Below are 6,291 nucleotides of genomic sequence, written 5' to 3' on the forward strand. Positions count from 1 at the left end.
TTCGAACGTACCTCGAAACCCAGGAACTTCTCACTAAAGTGCGGAGACAGTGAGAAGTGAGATCTTATTTGCTAGGGTCACTCACTCTCTTCTCACTTGGTTCTTGGTTCACTTCTCACTCTCGTTGGTTGGATTATTGCATTTAAATAAACACGCGGCAGTGAGAGCGAGTGCGTCCAGTTTGGATTTATGTGTGCGTGAAATGTGCGCCCGTCATGCGCTCTCTCTTTCGCACTGGCTTCTTCGATCGCTTACCGCGTGCTGCGTGCGCAATGGCGTCCCCTTGTTAGTTGCGCCGCCATTATATATTATCACGAAATATTTGGGGGAAAAAAATCTCAAACTAAGGAAAATAATAAAAAAAGACATATTTCTTGAACTGTTGGGGATTTATGTTGAATAATAAAAATGCGCATTGGAATACAAGAAATCAACGTCTTCTAACTAAACGATAAGCTTTAGCTTTTTTTCCCATCAGAGAGAATGTGGCAACGAAAACGCTTCCGTTTTTTTTCTCCTGTGATGCTAATTTGGGTTGAAGCTTGTAGCATCTCACTGATACATTGTTTTGGATCATATTCTGTGATTTTATTTATTTTTGCCTCAAAAGTACAGTATGCATTTATAACGAAACTGCACAGAGGTCTGTTGCAAGAGAATGGTGAAGCTTAAGAAAAAAAAACCACGCTTGCAAGCACACGCTCATACAACATGGTGGCCGCGTCCCGAGCGGAAATGAAAAAGACAAAAACATCCCGATAGAGCGAGACCGCACAAAACAGGCCATGTTGGCGGTATGTGTGTGCGTGTGTATAAGGAGTTTGTGTCTTTTTTTTTTTTGTTCTACTGCCCTCTCTATAGCTCCGGGTTGCTGCCCCCCGTGATGGGGAAATTCTGGTTACAGAAATGGTGGAAAACAACGAGCAGCCACCATTCAAATATTTAAGAAAACGATATTTTAAATCACTAAAAAAAAAGGGTTTTTCATTCTAAAATATGTATAAATAAATAACATAAAAAGGCGTTTCGCTTCACACGAAAAGTGGCCAGCCACCCAAAATCCCCCTTTTGTTGCGGTGACAAACGCGAAAAAAGCAACGGCAGCTGCAATTTCGCGCGCGCTTTTTTGGCTGCTTACGCGTAACACGCACGCATACCACAGAACACATGCTCACTTGGATGCCGCCATTATGGTTCGCGCGCGCATTTGCCTATCCCCTTTACCCCTATTGAAACCCTCCCCGCTGCGTGTGCGATTGTGCGTGAGGTGCGGTAGTAGTAGCATGTTTATTTAAGAAAATTTTAATCTTTAAATTACAAACATAAGGCTTTTTTTTCGATTATCCTTCAATATGGAGATACAGTCAGCTCCATTTTTTTTTAAATTTATTTTGCGTGAGTGCGTGTGTAAGTGTGAATAAAGAGGCGACTTTCCGCACCACCTATCAACTTTCAAACCTTATGGTCTCGAATTATTCACTTCACCAAGTATGAATAAGGCTCGCACCGCGACGTGCTTTTGTTATCCTGAGGGAAACTTTGTAGGGAACCAGATTTTAATGGTTCTTAATGAATAAAAAAATGAAGGTTACTATTTACTCCACAAGAATAACCATTACTTCCATTTGAAAACGGGTCATTTTATCGACTTTTTGTGCGATGTGTTGTGTAGCCACACCATTGCACATTCTCAGCTTTTGGATCGATTTTTCACCGAGCCATCGTTGTTGTGTTGTTCCTTTTTATGTGCTCTTTTCCTAAAAAAAATTGCCATTTACCCTGCTGCTCACCAACACACCGTCAGACGTGTTTGTGTGTGTGTGTGAGTGTCTCACTGTTGGCTGGGGAGTGAGATAGAAACAGTCCGGGAACGCGCGCGCGCGCGCGCTCTCGTGCTCGCGTTCCGGTACATGCACGCACACACTTCCAATACTCTCCAACGCGACGTGTGTAAGTTGCATGTGTGCGTGCGGTTTGCGGACGAAGAAGTGGTGCCGTCCTGCTCGCACTGCTGCCATTTTGTGTTTTCGGTTCGCGCGGTTCTACACAAGGCGTCCTCATGAAACGGCGCATCGATATTTTATACCCGTCACACGCACACCAATACTAGCAGAGCACGCGCTTCGGTTAAATTTATTATTTGGAAATCTTTTGAACGCTCGCGGGTAATGAAGAATCGATATGCTATTGTGAAAGTGGTTCTGGACGGTACCGAAACGGGGGCGGGTGGATAATTATGCCCCATATACAACACTGTTTTCGTGAATTTGTAAACAAAACCGAAGGCAAAAAGTTGGAGATATTTTATCAACATTTTGTTTGCAACATTGGCTAAAAACATGTAATAAATTTGAACGAATTGAAGTTAACTTTTGATATTAAATTCTATTTCTTTCTCACTCACACACGCAGCTCGTTGGCATACTCGCAGCTCAGAGAACATTTTATTGTTCCTTGTAGTGGGGTTAATGTTTTTCTCGTACAGCTTGTTTTTCATTGATTAGCTCGATTGTTTTACTTAAATATGGAACTCAATACAACGCGATACGCGGTTTGTGGCAGGGAGGGGAGAGAAAAAAAAACACACAATCGCGGGTGTTCTATCTGCCCTTTCTCAACAGCTCCAAACGGCGTCCACCATTTTGCTTGGAGCGATGATGGTGTGCTGCTGCGCACACGTAGCTACCTACCAAAACACACAATCACACACGCATACACGCACGCGTACGGGAAGCGGCTGGTTGTTTGGGGTTTGGGGTGGCACCGACGACCGAAATTCCGGATCTTCTCGGGTGTTGGGGCAGTGAAACACAGAGAATCCCTTCCTTAGCGAAACTGTTCGAAACTTGTTCGATGGTTGAAATGACCAAAAGCCATAGTTTAGATGGAGCTTAGAGCACACGTGCACAGACGCACAATTGTCAATTTTGCAATACAAAACAAAAAAAAACGATACAAACCGGATGCTCACTTCCAAACGGGTAGAAAGAATTTTATAGAGAGAGAGAGAGAGAGAGAAAGATAGAGGACGAACAAGGAAGAGAGGGATACAAAACTATGTCGCACTTTGGTACGAGAAACCTTCTTTCACCCTTGCAAGCGATGATTTTAATCACGTTCTTCTACCAATGCTGGTGAGAGTATGTATGTGTAACGGAATGTTGTCAAACATCACTTACCATGGTTTTCTTTGTTTTGCTAACCTTTTTTTGCGTTTTCCGGATGTTAGCATATGTTTCGCGTTCGTAATGCAGCATCGATTGGAACACAGAACGGAAGCAATGTATGAAAACAAGGCAACCCACTACAACATTACCACTACATACGCGCGAATAATTTGGCCACCCGGCACCGGAACAGGGAAACCACGACCGACCGACCGACCTTTACAAGGTGTAGGAGAGATGCTCACTGGTCGTGCTAAAGGGCCACACGAGCGTTAACGCACCTTCCTCACTAGCCACAGCGAACAACGGCCACGCTTATTAGCTGTCGAAAACGGAGTGATCGAATTTTTATGCGTGCTGAATCTGAATAATACAGGCGAAAGCTGCAAAGAGCGGACAAACAACGCCGGCACGCGCGCCTTTTTTGTTTCTTCCTTCGAATGACACAAGCGAGACGACGCGATGTACTCGTGTGTGCCTTTATGGCGTCAGACGCAGACAGCTACACACACGAACGAAGGGAAAGGTTTGTCAAGCGACGCAAAAGCGCAGAAATGTCAAACACGCACAATAATAGCGCGTAGGTTGCGTTTATTCCTTTTGATGGGTGTTTGACGTGACTGGTTTTCGGTGATGTTTTTGTTCGTGTTGGAAGCGATTGCCTATAGAAGTTTGAAAATTCTCGTTAAACCAACAACATTATGCATGATTTCTTCCGAATCAGACTGACGGACTGAGAACGCAGCTGAGAACAATAACAAGCTTATCTTGTCAAATTTCCGAGCTACTGGTGGCAGACCCAATCTCGTGAGAATTTTTGTAAAATTCCGTTGAAGCAACAGCCGTTGAATTAATTAAAACATTGGTTGGTTTGTTGGTGGTAATCGGCCACCTTTGTGACACAGCCGATCTTCCCGTACCGTCGAACTGAGGATGCGGTGCTCTGGGTGCTGCCATCAAAGAAAAATCACGAAAAAAAGCTAGACTAAATCGAGGTTCATCAACAAGTTTAAAACAGTATCGTTCGATGGAGCACGTAAAATCAGAACAATGGCAATGCCAATTGCATGATCGAACACGAACGATCCTGCTAGAAGAGGCGTGTAAAAGTTGAAAAATCGAGTTCGAGACGAAGCAAACGCAATCAAACAAATGCATTCCATGTTTGCTGAGAGGCTGGCCTTCGATGATGCATTTACCTGCAATAAAACTGACGAAGTCTCCCATCTCCCTGTGTGTGTAGTGGGGGGAGGGGGAGGGGGGGGGGGGTTTAAGATGCAATAAAATTCACCGTGAATCACTTGCAACAACAAGTGCCAAAGATGTTTCTTTACTTGGAGGAGCGATAGAAGAGAATGAGGGGACAATCATGTAAATGCGCGGCAGGGTTTAGCAAATGGCAATAATATTATGTGTTAATTTCATTTCCTAACACACACACACACACACACGATCACACGCACCACACTAATAAGGATGGAAGGAATGTAAAATGCATTCCGCTGTAAAATGTCAATATGCATAAAATGCAAATTGCAAACATTTAAATTATTCGGTGCTAAAATTGTGCAATTAACACACTTTCGCGCACACACGCACAACCGCTTCGCCCTTAGCCTACTGCAGCAATCCTTGCAATCTGCTCACGATTTGGTGCCCATCGTCTGCCAAATGCAATATCTCTTGAACTTGCTTGGCGGAAGCATCATCAACATGCATGTTGGACGACCCCATAAAAGACTTGATTCACCACAGCCTAGCCGAGTGTAGGTTGTTTTTTTTTTTTTTTTTGGTGTAGACTTTTGACGATTTCTAACGTCCGATCAGCCTTGTTTTATGAGCCATCGAATGGTTTACTAGATTTGCTGTAATTGGATATTTTATTCCTCACAATGGGGGAACGGTCCAGATGGGATCGTGTAAAGATCGGCGCCGCTCTGACGCCTACAAAACGGGGGCAGATCGCTTATCCTGTACATCATTTCACAAAGCTGTACATCATTACAGGGGTTTTAACCGGCTTTATTGACACATTCAGCGCATTAGAGAATCGTTCCGGCCATACTGTTGACTCGTTCGGCGCGCTATTGTCGTCTACGGATGGGAAAAATGTGCCAACCCAAGGGGGGTCAATAGCACTGCCGATCAAATCAATACAATCATCCGAAGACGACAACAGCGCGCCGAACGAAGCTATAACGCGCTGAATGTGTCAATAAAACCGGTGAAAACCCTGTAATATCCAACCCAAGGTCTCTAGTCCCTTGTTCGATCCTTCGGCACTATATATGTATACATCCTTCTACTATATTAGAGAGCCCTAATTTAATTTATGTATGTAGCGTAGTTCATGATCTTGAATTCGTGAATAATTAAACATACACATACACACACACACACACACACACACACACACACACACACACACACACACATACACATACACGTTCAATACAAGATACAAACTGCGAGAGAGATGGAACAAATGGAGATATTCATCTCAACCCAACTGTGTTAAAATCCAGCATTGATTGAACCATCGGCCAGAGGGGGATGTGTGTGGACGACTTTTAGCAAGTAGTGGAACATAAACAAAACAGAAACGTGATCAGTAAATGCTTTGAACGTAAAACTTTCGCGTAGTGCCTCGGGCGATACATCTTCTTAATCCCCATCCACAGCATCCATGTTGGATGCGTCATGCAGCTAGAAGTTGGGAAAGGAAATCCTTCAAGTGATACCTTGTATGTGTACGTACACACATACATACACACATACAGAGACACGCGCGTGCCTACACATCCAAACGCGTATGGGTGAAAAAAACACTTTACCAGCAAGTCATCATCAATTACAGTGCATTTGTGGGTTTATATGTTTCTGAATAAATTTACTTACCCTTGTTTCGTTCTAAATGAAAGTGCAGTTAGCGAACAAAAAACATAAAGCGAAAAAGATTGCACAGCAGAACATCAAACGCACCATTGTGCGTGTGTGCGATTAATTTAGCAAAAGAAAAGTGTGTGGTGCTTAGTGTGGAATCGGATTAAAACCAAAAACAAACAAAAACATAGAGTGAAACATTCACCCAGTGCTGGTTTGGCATCGGCAAGAGAGCAGATTG

Source organism: Anopheles maculipalpis, chromosome X, assembly GCF_943734695.1.
Source record: "Anopheles maculipalpis chromosome X, idAnoMacuDA_375_x, whole genome shotgun sequence".
Classification (NCBI taxonomy): domain Eukaryota; kingdom Metazoa; phylum Arthropoda; class Insecta; order Diptera; family Culicidae; genus Anopheles; species Anopheles maculipalpis.